The 18,225-nt window shown below is 41.2% G+C and overlaps 1 pseudogene; it reads right to left on the reverse strand.

The window, feature by feature from the left end:
* Positions 1-5,113: 5,113 nt before the first annotated feature.
* On the reverse strand, positions 5,114-15,371 carry LOC117521766 (annotated as a pseudogene).
* Between the last annotated feature and the right edge of the window lie 2,854 nt (positions 15,372-18,225).

Genomic DNA, 18,225 nt, shown 5'->3' on the forward strand with positions numbered 1-18,225 from the left:
CCTGTCCTGTGCACCAACAGCAATTCTTGTATATTCGTCCGTGAATTGTTCTGTGAATTATTTCTGTAATTTATGTTTGTAGCATGGCCCAAGCAGAGGGTCACCCCTTTGAGTCTGGTCTGCTTGAGGTTTCTTCCTCAGAGGGAGTTTTTCCTTACCACTGTTGCGCTGGGGGTTGGTAAGGTTAGACCTTACCTGTGTGAAGCACCTTGAGGCAACTCTGTTGTGATTTGGTGCTATATAAAGGAAAATAAATTGAAATTGAACATCTCATTTAAATTTCAAACAGAAATCCAAGCATTTTAATTCCCCACTGGCTGCAAGGGGTCTACAGAAATTAACCCCATTAGTCTGTGCAGCAGTTACAGTCTCCTCCCTGTATGTTAACTAAAATTTAACAAATATTCACCAAATCTGAACTGGCTATGCCAGATGAATTTATCTCTAAATTTGAATTTGAGCATGATCAGGTTTTTCCATGGCCTGCCAAAGACGGCCCACTTCACTAAACAAAGTGTTGGTTGCTGTGCCCAAGATAACTTCAACAAACTTCTTTTTGTGAAAACCAGATAAACATTCCAGCTTTAAATTTTGAATGTCTGTCAATGTTCCATTTACCAAAATCGTAATGTGCTAGAATGGCTAAGTCAGCAACACAGCTAGCTTTAATTTCCAAATATAAGACAAGACATTTCAATGAATATTTCCTAATTTATCTACTAAAGTGTTTAAGATAGCACTAAGCCAGTTAGTTGTCATGGTTCAAATTATCGGCAGGAGCTGCTTACTGTAAAAGTGCACATTCTTGTTCACATTACATAATGATGGGCATTATGTAGCACCTTCCTTAATCTGACAAGGGAAAAAAAAGCCATGTTAATATTATAATACAACATTGATGCAGCAACTAAGAGTTAATAAAAAAAATATGTGCAGTGCGTCCGCAAAGTATTCATAGCGCTTCACTTTTTCACAATTTTATGTTGCAGTCTGATTCCAAGGAGTAAATCCACTTTTTCCCCTCAAAATTCAACACCCCATAATGACAACATGAAAAGTTTTTTTTTTTTTTTTAACATTTTTGCAAGTTTGAGAAAAAAAAAATCACATATATGCAAGTATTCACACCCTTTGCTCAGTACTTTGTTCATGCACATTTGGCAGCAATTACAGCCTCAAGTCTTTAATATGATGCCACAAGCTTGGTGTGCTATCTTTGGGCAGTTGTGCCCATTCCGCTTTGCAGCACGTCCCATCAGTTTGGGTGGGGAACGTCAGTGCACAGCTATTTGCAAATCTCTCCAGAGATGTTTAATCAGATTCAGGTCTGGGCTCTGGCTGGGAAACTCAAGCACATTCAGAGTTGTCCTGAAGCTACTCCTTAAACATCTTGGCTGTCTGCTTGGGGTCATTGTCCTACTGAAAAATGAAGTCACCCCAGTCTGAGGTCAAGAGCACTCTGGAGCAGGTTTTCATCCAGGATGTCTCTGTACTTTGCTGCATTCATCTTTCCATCAATCCTGACTAGTCTCCCAGTTCCTGCCCCTGAAAAACATCCCCACAGCATGATGCTGCCACCACCATGCTTCACTGTAGGGATGGTGCCTGGTTTCCTCCAAACATGATGCCTGGCATTCACATCAAAGAGTTCAGTCTGTCTCATCAGATCAGAATTTTGGTTTCTCATAGACAGAGTCCTCCAGGTGCTGTTTGGTAAACTCCAGGTGGGCTGTCATGTGTCTTTTGCTAAGGAGTGGTTTCACAGCAAAGGCTGTGAATACTTAAGTACATGAGATTTCTAAGTTTTGGTGTTTTTTTCAATGAGTTTGCTAATGCTATAATATATATATATATATTTATATATATTTGAACACCCTGCGGTTTTGCAAGTTCTCCCACTTAGAAATCATGGAGTGGTCTGAAATTTTCATCTTAAGTGCATGTCCACTGTGAGAGACGTAATCTAAAAAAAAAAATCCGGAAATCACAATGTATGATTTTTTTCAATAATTTATTTGTATGTTCCTCCTGCAAATAAGTATTTGAACCACTGCTAACCAGCAAGAATTCTGGCTCTCACAGACCTGTTAATTTTTCTTTAAGAAGCCCTCTTATTCTGCACTCTTTACCTGATTAACTGCACCTGTTTGAACTTGTTACCTATATAAAAGACACCTGTACACACTCAATCACACTCCAACCTGTCCACCATAGCCAATCAATCAATCAATCAATCAACTTTTTTCTTGTATAGCGCCAAATCACAAACAAACAGTTGCCAAGACCAAAGAGCTGTCAAAGGACACCAGGGACAAAACTGTAGACCTGCACAAGGCTGGGATGGACTACAGGACAACAGGCAAGCAGCTTGGTAGAAGACAACTGTTATGATTATTTATTAGTAAGTGGAAGAAACACAAGATGACTGTCAATCTCCCTCGGTCTGGGATTCCATGCAAGATCTCACTTTGTGGGATAAGGATGATTCTGATAAAGCTCAGAACTACACAGAAGGGCCTGGTCAATGACCTGAAAAGCTGGGACCACAGTCACAAAGATTACATTAGTAACACATGATGCTGTCATGGTTTAAAATCCTGCAGGGCAGCAAGGTCCCCCTGCTCAAACCAGCACACGTCCAGGCCTGTTTGAAGTTCACCAGTGACCATCTGGATGATCCAGAGGAGGCATGGTCATGTGGTCAGGTAAGCGCACTGAAGATGAGTCATGGGTGGGTCTTCCAGCATGACCATGACCCCAAACACACAGCCAGGACAACTAAGGAGGGGCTCCGTAAGAAGCATTTTGAGATCCTGGAGTGGCCTGGCCAGTCTCCAGACCTGAACTCAATAGAAAATCTTTGGCGGGAGCTGAAACGTGAAACCTGAAAGATCTAGAGAAGATCTGTATGGAGGAGTGGACCAAAATCCCTGCTGCAGTGTGTGAAAAACTACAGGAAACGTTTGACCACTGTAATTGCAAACAAGGGGTACTGTACCAAATATTAACATTGATTTTCACAGGTGTTCAAATACTTATTTGCAGCAGTGACATACAAATAATTAAAAAAAAAAAATCATTCATTGTGATTTCCAGATTTATTTTTTAGATTGTCTTTCACAGTGGACACGCACCTAAGATGAAAATTTCAGACCTCTCCATGATTTCTAAGTGGGAGAACTTGCAAAAACTGCAGGGTGTTCAAATACTTATTTTCCTCACTGTGTGTGTGTGTGTGTATATATATATATATATATATATATATATATATATAAACTTTTCACATTGTCATTATGGGGTCTTGTGTGCACAATTTAAAGAAAAAATGAATTTAATCCAGTTTATAATGAGGCTGCAACAAAAAGTGGAAACAATGAAGCGCCGCGAATACTTTCTCAAGGCACTGTGCAAGAGGACTCACATGTAGAGCTGCATGCGGAGGTACAACCCCTGGCAATAATTATGGAATCACCGGCCTCGGAGGATGTTCATTCAGTTGTTTAATTTTGGAGAAAAAAAGCAGATCACAGACATGACACAAAACTAAAGTCATTTCAAATGTCAACTTTGTGGCTTTAATAAACACTATAAGAAATCAGGAAATTAATTGTGGCAGTCAGTAACGGTTACTTTTTTAGACCAAGCAGAGGGAAAAAATATGGACTCACTCAATTCTTATCCCCAAAACTAACACCTGCATCAAATCAGATCTGCTCGTTCGTCTGCATCTAAAAAGGAGTGGACTGACATGAATCATGGCTCCAACACGAGAGATGTCAATTGAAACAAAGGAGAGGATTATCAAACAAATCATCACGCAATGTTGCAAAAGATGTTGGTTGTTCACAGTCAGCTGTGTCTAAACTCTGGACCAAATACAAACATGGGAAGGTTGTTAAAGGCAAACATACTGGTAGACCAAAGAAGACATCAAGACAGAAAACTTCAAGACAGAAAACTTAAAGCAGTATGTCTCGAAAATGCACAACAAAACAAACGAGGAACAAATGGGAGGAAACTGGAGTCAACGTCTGTGACCGAACTGTAAGAAACCGCCTAAAGGAAATGGGATTTACATACAGAAAAGCTAAACGAAAGCCATCATTAACACCTAAACAGAAAAAAAAAAAAAAAACAAGGTTACAATGGGCTAAGGAAAAGCAATCGTGGACTGTGGATGACTGGATGAAAGTCATTCAGTGATGAATCTCGAATCTGCATTGGGCAAGGTGATGCTGGAACTTTTGTTTGGTGCCGTTCCAATGAGATTTATAAAGACTGCCTGAAGAGAACATGTAAATTTCCACAGTCATTGATGATATGGGGTTGCATGTCAGGTAAAGGCACTGTGGAGATGGCTGTCATTACATCATCAATAAATGCACAACTTTATGTTGATATTTTGGACACTTTTCTTATCCCATCAATTGAAAGGATGTTTGGGGGACGATGAAATCATTTTTCAAGATGATAATGCATCTTGCCATAGAGCAAAAACTGAAAACATTCCTTGCAAAAAACACATAGGGTCAATGTCATGGCCTGCAAATAGTCCGGATCTTAATCCAAATGAAAATCTTTGGTGGAAGTTGAACAAAATAGTCCATGACAAGGCTCCAACCCGCAAAGCTGATCTGGCAACAGCAATCGGAGAAAGTTGGAGTTGATGAAGAGTAGTTTGTCACTCATTAAGTCCATGACTCAGAGACTGCAAGCTGTTATAAAAGCCAGAGGTGGTGCAACAAAATACTAGTGATGAGTTGGAGCGTTCTTTTGTTTTTCATGATTCCATCATTTTTTCCTCAGAATTGAGTGATTCCATATTTTTTTCCCCTCTGCTTGGTCTAAAAAAGTAACCATTACTGACTGCCACAATTTTTTTTTCCTGATTTCTTATAGTGTTTCTTAAAGCCAGAAAGTTGCCATTTGAAATGACTTTAGTTTGTGTCATGTCTGTGATCTGCTTTTTTTTCTACAAAATTAAACACTGAATGAATATCCTCCGAGGCCAGTGATTCCATAATTTTTGCCAGGGGTTGTATGAATTCTGAATACCCATCTAACATGTAGCTTAGCGAAATTATTTCAAACTATCAGACAAGTAACAACATAGGAGTCCCTTGTGTTTTATTGCACAATAACCCAACTCTCCAGGGGATGCAGCCGAAAGACTACAAAAACACAAAATACTTTTGTTTAGCATATGCTATTTTGCATACATTGATATGCATTTGACATCTCCAAACCTAATTTTTTTTTTCATCTTTAGTATCGTTACTGAGTAAATCTACTCATACATTTGTTTCACATAGGACAAAAGTGTTTGACTCACTATGAAGAACACTGAATTTTCTATGTAAAACTGCATCTCCTGCGATGTAAGACATTACTACTTGCCATTGCTAGATAGCACAGTTGCATGGTGCATTTACAAGTGTTGCAGGGCTGCTGCTAATGCAATTCTATGACATCAGGGATCAACTGCAACCAAATAGAATGTAAACACTGTGCACAGCTTCAATACCACTTCTTTACGTCTGTCAATGCGGTTCAACTGTTGCAGTTAGTGTCAACTCCATTACTGCAACCTTCACTGACCTTATAACACACGTGATAAATACATGATTTAATTGCTGTCTGAACATAAGATTATGCTATGCTTTTAACTGCACAGACAGCAATAATAAAGCTTTACCAGAAAATTTAAAAGGGTTTCGATTAGACAAGAGCCCCCACCCTCCTTTATTTTTATTTTTTTTGTTTTTGGTATGAGCAACTGTTGCCCTCTACTTGTTAAAGAATACTCAGACTTGGTCCAATCATGTTCAGATTATCCTCTTCTGCTGGGCCATTCCACTGCCCATTGTTCAAAACAGCTAATACATTGAGAATGGGCATAAGGGGAAATAAACGTAGTGAGGAAGTGTTATATTATAATGTAGTAGTAGCATGCTGTGTCAGTTATATCCTGCTACATTAGCTTGTGTCCTAGTATTTAAGGTGGTGTCACAGATATACAGTCAACTGTTTGTCCAGTATCCAAGGTTTCAGTCTTTCATATCCCAGTTTGCCTGTTGACAGTTCCATATCAACATCAACTGACTCCGGATGAGTTCTGCCCAACAACCACTTCTGTTGTGTGTGTTGGCAAATACCATAGTAGTTTACATGAAGTGCTTCAATAAAAGAACAAAGGGAGGAGAGAGCACCCCCCTCCCCGTTGCAAATGATCCACACTGAAGTGCAAAAGTTCATTAATATGATTAATCTTATTTTAGAGAGCGCTTCAGAGGGCTGTATTTTAAATATCCATTGCCTCCTCTGCACTCATACGATGGTCTCATCAGTTATTTTCTTCGTCGACTTGGTCGGGACAGAACGCTGGGTGGTGTGAGCCCCCTTCATGTCAGGCATGAGCAGGCGCACCTTCTGATTGGTCCTCCATCCACTCAGAGTACAACTGACAGTGATACCGAAATGATACCTGGGATTGGAACAGCAGAAGTGGGGGTGGGGGATGACAAGGTACAGAGAGAAGAGTCAATACAACTGACATCCAGATATTTGATACTGTGGCTTCATTGGATGAACATTATGTCTGAAGCTGCAAATGCTGCACAACAGGCACCCACAAGCTTTCTCCCACAATAAATAATTTCAATCATTGTATGCCAGATTACATTCAAAATGCCTCATGTGGGAAAAAAAAAAAAAAAAAAAAACGACCAGTTAAAAGGTTGAATAGTTGTGTACATATGTTTACATGCACATGTTGTATTTTAATCAAAACAATTGTGTATGTGAAGTAAATCAGAATGTCTATTTATTATTTTCATAGTTATTTTAAAATAACGGTTACAAGCAGATTTATGTTTTTTATTCACAAGATCAGATTTTCTGTAAGCATACACCAAAATGTCAGCTATCTGGGCTTGCACTCAGGCACCGGGCGAGAGAAGCTTGAATGTCTGGTTGGGATTCTGAGTAGAGCCGCCGCTGCTTCTTTGCATCAAGAGGAGCTGGCTGAGATAGTTTGGATATCTGGTGAGGATGCCCCCGGTTGGTACATTGATGTGTAAGTCACACTTATTTTTGTGCATGTAAACTGTTCTTGTAACTATTATTAAATAAACTGACATTGAAATAAAGTACACATACTGACTTAGCACATACTGTTTTGATATAGTGGAATATTTGCAGTAGCAGAAAGTTACGTTTCAATTTTTTTAGACACTGCATGTTTTAAATTCACGGCCATACCTGTAGGCTCTTTGTTTTGTTTTGTTTTTTTGTAAAGGTTAATGTAATCCAGAACTTTGCATATCATGAAAAGAGAACACTTTGTAACAGAGTTGCAAATTGGAAAATTGCACTGCAAAATTCCACATCTTTCAACTGATTAATTTCATGCTGTTAGGTTGACATTTGCTGGCCAAAAAACTAAGATGGTCAACAGTAACCTCAATATTCCAGAGCAGAACATAATTCTGCTTATTTGACAGTATTCATTAGGTGTGCGCCAGTTCACATTTATTTCATTTTTTTTTTCATCAATGTGAGTCACCAACATTTAAAAAGGACAATATTCATTGTGTCCATCATCTATGAGAAGTCTCCATCTTCTGAGTTATACAGTAGTGTTAAGAATAATAGTAGTGCTATGTGACTATAAAGATTAATCCAGGTTTTGAGTATATTTCTTATCTTATTTCTTATTGTTACATGGGAAACAAGGTACCAGTAGATTCTCACAAATACAATACAATAAGAAACAATAAGAAATACACTCAAAACCTGGATTAATCGTTTTAGTCACATAGAACTACTATTATTCTGAATACTACTGTATATACACAAAGCAGACTAAATTACGTTAGCATTATTTACCAGAGTCCAAAGGATGTAGATGGTGAAGAGGGCGATGGTGAGGGCAATAAGACCAACAGCCTCGAGTCTGCTCTTCAGCTGCAGGTGGTCCTGGGCTCCTCTTAGACACAGCCAGCCAGAAATGGCTGCCAGTGGTGTGATGAGAAGAAAGCAGGCCATGTCGCACAGCAGCGTGCGCTTCTCACTGCGAGGGCCTGGATCCTTCAGCCACTGACCAAGAACAAAAATATCAAATTACTGTCCCCACTGAAGGTCTGCTTAATGCTAATATAGCAACTGATTAAATAGTGTTACTGTCAGTACAGTACACAACAAACAGCAAGTGCAATATTACTTGTACTCACATTTATTCATTTATATTGAACACAAAATTCAGAAAACTAAAGACATTAATTAGTTTGAACCCTGAACTGTACAACTTAAGCTTTTTAATACTTGTTAACATGAGCTCCATGAGTCCTGATTCCCTTAAATAGGAATGGCCAACAAAATGGTCACAATAACAATGCTAAGGGCCCCGTCACACATAACATGAAACATGCAGAAACCAGAAGAAAATCCGCGAACCAAAAACAAAATGGGGAACCACGGAACACGTGCTGTTGGGAGGGACGCAGAGTCGGACAGGCGTGCATGAAACCGCAGCAACGGTTTTGTACATGCTCGTGCTCGCACACACGAACACAGTACGAGCACGTTGAAAGTCACGCACACAACAGAAATTTAAAAAATACCACAATTCAAAATACTTAATTCCTGTTATAAAGAACAGATTTAGCCTCCGCCTAGATGTACACCAGGAAGTGTCGCGTCATGAACACATCAGCTGGCACGATGTGTCCAGCGCGCTGTGATCTGCTGCAATGTGATTATGCGTTTTAATTATTACAATGAGGGGAAATCCCACAGTGATAAGCGCTTCGCGGGGGCATCCCGTGGGGTGATTTCCTGCATGGCACGATATTCACCAGCCTTGCGGTGCGCTGATGTGGTCGTCAGCTGAAGCAATTTATTTCCATGTGAGGACAGCATGCCGACATCCGCGCTACACGGTGTAGTTATGCGACTTCATATCCTACAAGCCACTACAGGCGTTCCTGAGCTGTGACTTGCGAGCACAGATATCTTAACAGCTGTACATTGTAGGGGAACACACCAACCTCTGTCTGTGAACCTCGGCAGCTCACTGAAGAAAAAAGGTTCACTCTCTGTTCCTTCATTCTGTGATTTTATTTTATGTATGTATTATTATGTGTTTGTCCTGCATCTGTCTGGTGTTTGTGTTTGTAACGTGACACCTTGCGTGCACGGTCACGTCCAGCAGACGCAGCAGTCAGCTGACAGGCGCCGTATGTCCACAGCAAAGCAATCGCACAAGAATGAGTTCACTCCCTTACCCTTATTTGTGTTATTTAATCTCCATGTTTTCTGTGTCATGTAAACTACAATTTACATGGTGGAAGTGACAGCCTGCTCAGCCGGCTCATTAATTATACACCGTGCTGCGTGCTCAGATGCTGGCCGGTCCTCATGTGATTGTGTCCGTACGTAATTATCAGCATGTGATGAGGGTATGAGCAGCCGCACACACATGTGCAATGCGCGTTCATCAGCTGAGCTGCAGTACACAGCGGTCAGCTGTTCCAGCAGTACACTGTGCTGGACAGCGACCGGACTCCGAGACCTTCAGCCACAGCTGACAATGTTGGATTGATGGTGTGTGTGTGGTGTGGGGGGGGGGGGGGGGGGGGGGGGGGGTTGGCACAGTCACACCCATGTGTGTTGCTTGGTTATGTCACACTCGTGATGCACTTAGACAATTTTCACAGACAGGTCGAATGTGGTCGCCTGCTGTCAACGCCTTTTCTAAGTGTCCAGTGAGCAGCGTTGGATGTTCATGTGCAACACCTGGAATTTGGCCGACACCTGCCGAGAGAGGAGTCGAATGGGCATGCGCAGGGCACACACTGTCTTTCAGCTGCTGGTGTGCGCAAATGGTTGTCATGACACTGTACGAGGCGTTTGAGGCGGCTCCGATTTTTCACAAGTGGCATTTGACTCCTCCTTCGTGCACCATTTTGCCTCAATCGTGTTATGGGTGAAGGGGCCTTAAGCTTTGGACATTTTTATTTGATATGGATAAATTCTAATGTGAACAGCATCTACAGTTATTCACTTGCATCTCAATATGCATGACCATTTCTTACAGCAGAGTGCTGATTTTGGGGGGGGGGAGTTGCGGCAGCAAGGGACACCATGGCAATAGTGAAAAGTGAACATGTGTCATCCTTTAAAGTTGAGGAAAATGATGGGGGGGGAAAAAAAAGGCTATCCGAGGTTCATAGTTGGGCTGATACTTATAGCAGGATGAAAAAGTAATGACACAATGGCTGTTATGTAAAGACAGATTAGCAGAACCGCCACAATGAAGTCACCGTCAAGCAGTATACAAAGATACACACCTTCCATCCTCACCTTTCACAAGAAACTTGATATTTACTGCAGCAACCATAACAATAATAACATTATCATTTGTACAGCACTTCTGTAACCATACACACAAAGTGCCTCCAAAAATAAAATAAAAAAAAACAATAGTTTAAATAATGAAGTTTCTTCAGGTTTCACTCATTATCAGGAAACACTTAAAACTGGGAGCATTTTTAAATTGTGATAAATCTCTTTAATTAATGCGGAAAAATGTACTGTGATCATATTTACTATGTTGCCCAGCCCTACCTCTAAAGATACCATTTGCCATCACATACTTTCCAAACCAAATAAATTATTGCTGGTTTCTTCCCTTGTACAAAATCAAATGAATGGCTAGAACAACCACTGTGACAGTACTACACATTTATCTTCATGGTTAAAAGATCTAACCTGTGTGAGGGGTTGTGGCCGCCGTTCAATGGTGAACTCTGTGTGACAGAGTTCACAGTAACTGGTGTTGGAGGAGGACAGCCACTTCTCCAAGCAGCTCTTGTGTACTTTACCCAGTGTGCCGGTGCAGTCGCAGGGAGAGAGCAGCGTCTCTCCGCCAGATCCCTCATGACAAATACGACACATTCCTACATCACTGTGACAAATGAAGAGAGACCACAGATAAAAATCTGTTAAGGTAACAGAGCAGTATATTGCCTGAGCCCATGAGAAGCTGTTTTAAACTCAGGGACCTGAATATGAACATATGTGATGTCTCAGTTGTGAAAAATCTGAACTGGCCATGTTTTCAAATATTCACAGTCAATGAATAAGTAATGAATCGATCAGCCACGCTGCACTGTCAGCAATTCCTCTTCCACTTACCTCTGCAAACTCACTGCTTTGACAACTGTGGAAAGTGGGCGGCCTTCTTTAGCTGTAACCTTGGCAATGTACTGGGCTTGTGTGTTAGAGTCGGACTCTTCTGAATCCTTGGAGGCCTCGGATTCAGTGTCTCCAGAGTAATCACAAAGAGAACCATGGCAAGTGGCAGCACCTGATGTAGACATGGCTCTGCTGATGGTAATAGTGGCAAAGATGACAGCGAAGGCAACGTCCAAAGGTGGTCTGATGCCCCAATGGCTGTATTTGCTCCTGTGTTCACCTACAAACCAAATACCACCCAGCCAAATGTTAAACAAAAACATCAAGTATAATGCCATTTCTAGTTAATAAAGTCTTATAATATTACTTGCTGGAAAAGCCAAATCAATGAGTTTTAATATTGTACTATAATTATGTGAACAGTAGATATCAAGATGATGATGAGTTCCTACAGCAACCAGTTAACACAAGCAGGCAGAGAATAAAACCTTAGCTGACACTTCAAGTAATGTAGCTTTTGGAGACGCGTGGGAGTCAAGCTTTAATACCAAACACAGTTTCATCTCATCATATCTAACACCACTACTTTGGCCAGCTTTCATTTTTATACCAATGATAATGTTGTGTAGTGGCTAGCTGCCCCCCAACTCCATTGTATGTGCTAGCAAGGCGCTTCGAAGCACTGGTTCAAGTTGCACTCTGGATCGACAAACAAGCTTTCAGGTCATTGCCAGGGTGCCAGATGTGATCAACTTTTACATCTAACTGCAGACTGGATAGATTATTTTAAGCACAGACATGACAGTTTGACTGCAGCACAAAGGATGGTATTGCAAGCTATGGTTAAATTAAGTGACGGCTAATGCAAGGAACAACATATTAACGAAGTATAACGGACTCATCTTCAACTTCATCTTTGAGATGTCCTTTGGTCTGAAATTCAAAGATGGCACATTTGAAAACTGCATTGTCAGTTATTACTTAGTAGGGCTCTATATGTTTCTTAAACTTGATACGATACATTGAACGTATGATACTCGATACACAATACTGCTTACATAAATTTAATTTAAATGCATTCATAGTTGTAGTGTATGATGTTATTGTGTAAACCAGGGCCTGTATCCAGGAAGCATCAGAGTCCTCTCAGAGAACTTCTAAGGGTGCCCTGACACTTATACAACTTTGATCCATGGAGATGCACACAAATCGTTGTGATGATTCCACCCGAGTGTTTCCCAGGTGGACGCTGCGCTTTGTTCAACTGGCTGCCATGGGCTGTGAGCTGGATGCTGTGTCTGTAAAATAATTCCTTTGTAGCGGCTTAATCATTTTCTCTTCGAGTTGGCTGTTAAAAAACTTCTCTAATCGCTTCTGGACTCACAAAGCAGCACTCCAGCCGCAGTTTTCTTGCCTGCGCGCTGAACAAGGTGAAGAACAGATTTGAAGCCGTCTAAATAAGTAATTTGTCATGTTTATTTTGTAATAGCTTGGTAAAACAGTTGCATGTTCTTTCCTTCTTGTGTGCAGCTGTAAGTATGTTGTGATAGATTTAACATCTCGTTATAAATGTTCAGACGAGCTGTGCTCTGATGCAGTGCACTGACGCAACCACTCACACTGTTCACTTCTTTACTCGACTTGACGAGCTGTACGTAGCGTGGCGAGTAGACTGCACAACGTTCAATACTACTTCACATTTGTTGCACAACATTTATGCGTGAAAGATTTTCTGAACATTTCAAAATTCTCTTTGCATAATTCCACGCACCGGTGTCCCCCCTGACGTTCAGTCTACACCCGTTAACGATAAGTTTACTCTCCTGCATGACACAGTGCGTGCAAGCGCATGCAAGTGTCAGGAGGCCTTAACTTAGCCTAAAAATTCTTGGCAAAAAAATCTTAGCCTAAGACTTATCCAGGAAGTATCTGAAAGCAACTCTGTGCAAGGAGTGGACAGAAACTTATCTTTTCGAGGGGGCAGGGTTGACCCCCGTTACTAGGTATGACGCAGTCATCTAAGACCTGTGATTGGTTGTCACAAAAAGGGAAAGAGAAAAGAAACAAACGCCCTCCACCTCCACGGCTCTAGTTATGAATGGACAGTAAAATCAACCAATCATATAACCTGAACTGTATTAAGAAATATGTAATTGTGAAAATAATTTAATGTCATAATGATGAAACTCAGCAAAATGAAATGAATTGTTACACAGCTTCAAAATGTTTGAGCATACCTCATTCACATGCCAATAATTACACTGATTAGCTTATTGTTATATTTACTCTTCACACTGCCTGGAAAGGTTTTTCATTCCCTCAAAACTCATTGGATAAATGCCACGATTTTGTCCCACCCCCCGGATGCTGAGCGCCTCTGGGGGTGACTCGAGCTGTGGGCAGGCCTGGACTAGCCTAGACGCTGGACTTCGGCATAATGATTGGACGATCAGTCAAAAGGCTGAATCCCGTTTTGATTGACAGCTATTTTGAGATTTAGGCGTGAGAATTAATTGGCACATTTTTACGTATTTATTCATTTTAAAATTTATTCCAAAGAGTTTTGCGTGCACTATAAATCAGTCTGTTTTAAAGGTGCACATTAGATATCATATGTCTATACAACGCTACCAAAAAAAAAAAAAAAAAAAAGAACCGCAGCCAAACAAAATTAGTTCAGATCTGTGGAAAGACAAGCGAAGCAGACAAAACTGGTGATTTTGATGCCAGGAACATTCAGAGATCGCAGGCATTAGGTACCGGATTATACGTTGTATGAGAGGATCCAGGTGAGTTACTCTCTGTTTCGTTCTTCAGTAAGTTAGTGTTTAAGGTCATCGCACATTAATTAACATCCCGTTTTGTAACAAAATCAAAGTATTCATGATTCTAAGTCTATTCAGGCACATGTGGGAATAATTATTGGTTGCTGATGAACTGTATTGATGAAAATTAGTAACGGAGAAACTGAAGCATTTTGAATGTGTGACTCAATATGAAGCAATGGTTCAGTGTTTTGAAGCTTTTGATACAATTAGGTATGGCGACATCTTCTTGCCAACCTTTAACATAACATTTGCACAGATCAATAAAGGGCAAATGTCATCAGTCAGGCTCCATTATGTATGTTTAATAATAAAGGTTCTATGTACTCCTTGAAATTTTTGGGGATATTTTTTGTTTAAAAACATTAATAATATACTTGTGTTATCGTGTAATTGTGCCATCATAAAATACTGTATGTAACAGATATAAATTGTGAAATGCTTGTGCAACTAGGAACTGTTTATGACCATTTTACATGTGAATTTACATAAAAATAAATTGACCGATTTTATGATGTAAGCCGACAATGAGGTTCCCCTCTTTGAAATACCAGCAGCCGCCACTGGTACAAAATTGTTACTATCCAACTACTTAACTTAACTTCACGACCCCAGTACCTCTGCAATCGGCCTTCCAACCTGATACAGTAATCGACACTCTATTAATTACATCCATGTAAAAAACGAAGATTACACTGAAACCTGCACTGGTTGTTGTAGAGTCAACATATGGGATTAAGCAGTGTAAAGTCGCAAATTTAATGCATCATACAGTGTAACAGCATAACACATTCCCACATTTTAAAATATAACTATCAAACCGAAGCTGTATTGTGTATTATTTCAAGGTTTGCAGTAACATTTGACACCACCTTATCGATTTACGTGATCACCGGATAGCCGTCGACGAGGCTAAATTTATCCCGATACAAGGAAAACAGAAGATATATTTAAAAAGTTAGAAAACGACAATGCTCTTTTAAATAAGTAAATGCAGTGGTTGGCGAGATGAAAAACAGATGCTTGTTTTACTCACCCGACGGCCTCCTTTTTCTCGCTTTGGCCTTGGCCCTGCTTCAGGCTAACGTGGCTAACTCGACAGCCCTAGCCACAAATTATGACTGACATCTAACCAAAAACAGGCGATGCCAGGGTGCAAAAATACACCTCCAGATGTGCTGCGTCCTCTCCATGTTTCACCATATATCCGACTGCGGTGGTTTTCCTCGAAAATGTGAAGACGAATAACTGTCTGCCAGGATTAATTGAGACAGCTAACGATGCTATGTGGCTAACACAAGCAGCCCTGCCTCAGCATCCGTCAGCTGTACCGTGGTCACGTGAGGCAATGCTGCCTTCAGCGTGTCTTCTTCTTCTTCTTCTTATGGATTTCCGGCAAGCTGCGCGCCAGTCAGCGCATTGCTGCCTTTCACTGGCAGACCATGACTACTGCACTCTACTCACAGACTATGCTGCAAGCCAGAGCTAAACACAAAATCCATCAGGGCTTTGTACACCTCTTGCTGACGTGCAGACGGATCAAGCAGCACTTTAATAGAAACAGACTCAAACCCAAGATCAAAAAGATGTGAGAAAAGAACTCTCCTCTGCTCAGAAAATCTTTTACACTCCATCAGAACATGAGGGATAGTCTCTTTCTTTGTGCAGGTTTCACACAATCCATTGTGGTGTTTACCAATTAGACATAGGTCAGCCGCCAGTCCACAGTGTCCCAACCTCAGTCTTGTTAACAGTACTTGCTCCCTTCTGTTATTCCCCCGGGTTGGGCAGTCACCAAAAACAGACTTCTGCACAGTATAAAAATGTCTACCCTTATTTCCATTGTCCCAATCCTTCTGCCTTTGAGCCCACACTACTTTTTTAATCATGGCTTTATGTTCAGAGCTGCTTTGAGCCACCTCAAGATCTACAGTCTCATGTCTTAAAGCATTCTTTGCAACCTGATCCACAATTTCATTACCCCTAACCCCCACATGTGCCGGGACCCACATGAAGCACACAGCTGACCCTCCCTTCTCCACTCTGAGCAAAGCAGTCAGCACCTCAACCACCAGATCAGGCCTACACTGGGAAGAGGCCGACTCCAAGGACTGCAACACAGCAGCTGAGTCAGAGCAGATGACAACCCTCTCCGGTCTCACTTCTTCCACCCATTCAAGAGCCCACACCATAGCCAAAATTTCAGCTGTAAATACTCCTACTCCATCAGGAAGTCGTCTGCCAAGACTCAGAGACAGAGCAGGAATAAAAATCCCAAATCCCCCTCTCCGGCTAGTGGGGTCAACGGACCCATCAGTAAACAATTGCAGATACCCATCCCAATTGTTCTGCATAGCCTCCCTCACCACAGTTACAGGACATATTCCCCCCTCCCCTTTAAGGCGATCTTTCACAGTCCAGTCCACTTCCACTTGAGGGAGTAGCCAAGTAGGAACCGCTGGCCAGACAACTACTGGAGCTGTATCCCTCTGACTGAGCTCTGGCAACTCACCCTTCATTTCTAAGATAAATGTTTTCCCCCTCCCTCTTCCTGACTCCCATGAGTCCTGAAGGAGTCTCCTCCCAGGGTGGTCACCCCTCTGACCCAGGGCTTTGCCTACAAACTGGAGTGCTAGCTTAAGCCGTCTCTTTTGAAGGGGCATCTCTCCCACTTCAACTAGGAGGGCTGGCACAGAGGTTGTTCTGAATGCACCACAGCACACTCGAAGTGCTTTTGCTTGGATCACATCTAATTTTGCCAACGTTGTTTTAGCTGCATTTCCATACACAAGACAACCATAATCCAAAAATGAGCGAATCGTAGCTCTATAAATCATCAGTAGTGTAGCTTTATCAGCTCCCCAGTCGCTGCCAGAAAGGCACCGCAATACATTTATTACTCTACTGCATTTATCTACCACCTTCTCAGTGTGAGTTTTGAAAGTCCCCCTCTCATCAAAATGGACCCCTAAATACTTAAAAGATTTAACCCTTTCCAAATTTAAACCATATAACTGCAAACTTGCATTGCCCAAATTTCTCTTCCTCCCAAACACTACAAACTTTGACTTTTCCACAGATATTTTAAAACCCCACCTACTTGCCCACTCCACAACATTATTCAAGGCATTTTGTAACTTTGCAAATACAAAACCCACATTTCTCCCCCTCTTCCACACAACCCTGTCATCAGCAAAAAGTGACAACCCATAACCTGGATCCATATTGCTAAAAATATCATTTATCATTACATTAAACAGTACTGGACTAACTACACTGCCCTGAGGAGTTCCATTATCAATATCCAGTACTTCAGAAAAAGTTCTACCAACCCTAACCTGAATTCTCCGATCCTGTAAAAATGCCCTAATCCAATTTAGCATGCGACCACGAATACCTGCATCATAGAGCTTAACTAATAGCCCCTCCTTCCACAACATATCATAGGCCTTTTCAATATCGAGGAATACAGCAACAAGAACTTCTTTACTCGCACTAGCTTTCTTTATATCAGAATCCAAGGTCAACACTGACTCCATGGTGCTCCTCCCTATTCTAAAACCATTCTGGTAGGGAACAAACCATTCATTTTTTTTCAAGCTTATAAACCAGCCGGTCAGTCACCATTCTTTCCATAATTTTACATAAAACTGAGGTAAGTGCAATAGGCCTGTAAGAACCCGGGTTCTTCCCTTCCTTCCCTGGTTTCAAAATTGGTATAACTACAGCCTGCTTCCATGCCCCTGGAACCTGTCCTTCTGCCCACACATTATTAATCAGAGCTAGGACTTCCTCCAAAACATCATTGCTAAGATTTTTGAAAAAACTGTAGATTAACCCATCCTTCCCTGGTGCTGTAGAACCCCCCCCCTACTAATTGCTTTCAATAGCTCCTTCATAGTGAAGAATAAATTGACAGAGTCCAAATTATCTAAATTGGTTTCCAGTTTATGGTACTGACCCCCCAGCATCATATCCCTTCTACAGATTCCATCCTCCCCCAAATTTGATCCACTGTGAATTAGCTGAAAAGCCCTGACTAAAACGTCAGCCTTCTGATTGTCATTCACTGCCACAACTCCATTCCTTTCCAACACTGGAATAGAACGTACACATTTAACCCCAGACATGCGTCTCACTGCAGACCATATTTCATTAATAGAGGTGTCTGTGCCCATCCGACTACAAAACTTCCTCCAAGACT

The sequence above is a fragment of the Thalassophryne amazonica genome, chromosome 12, assembly GCF_902500255.1.
Source record: "Thalassophryne amazonica chromosome 12, fThaAma1.1, whole genome shotgun sequence".
NCBI classification, from domain to species: domain Eukaryota; kingdom Metazoa; phylum Chordata; class Actinopteri; order Batrachoidiformes; family Batrachoididae; genus Thalassophryne; species Thalassophryne amazonica.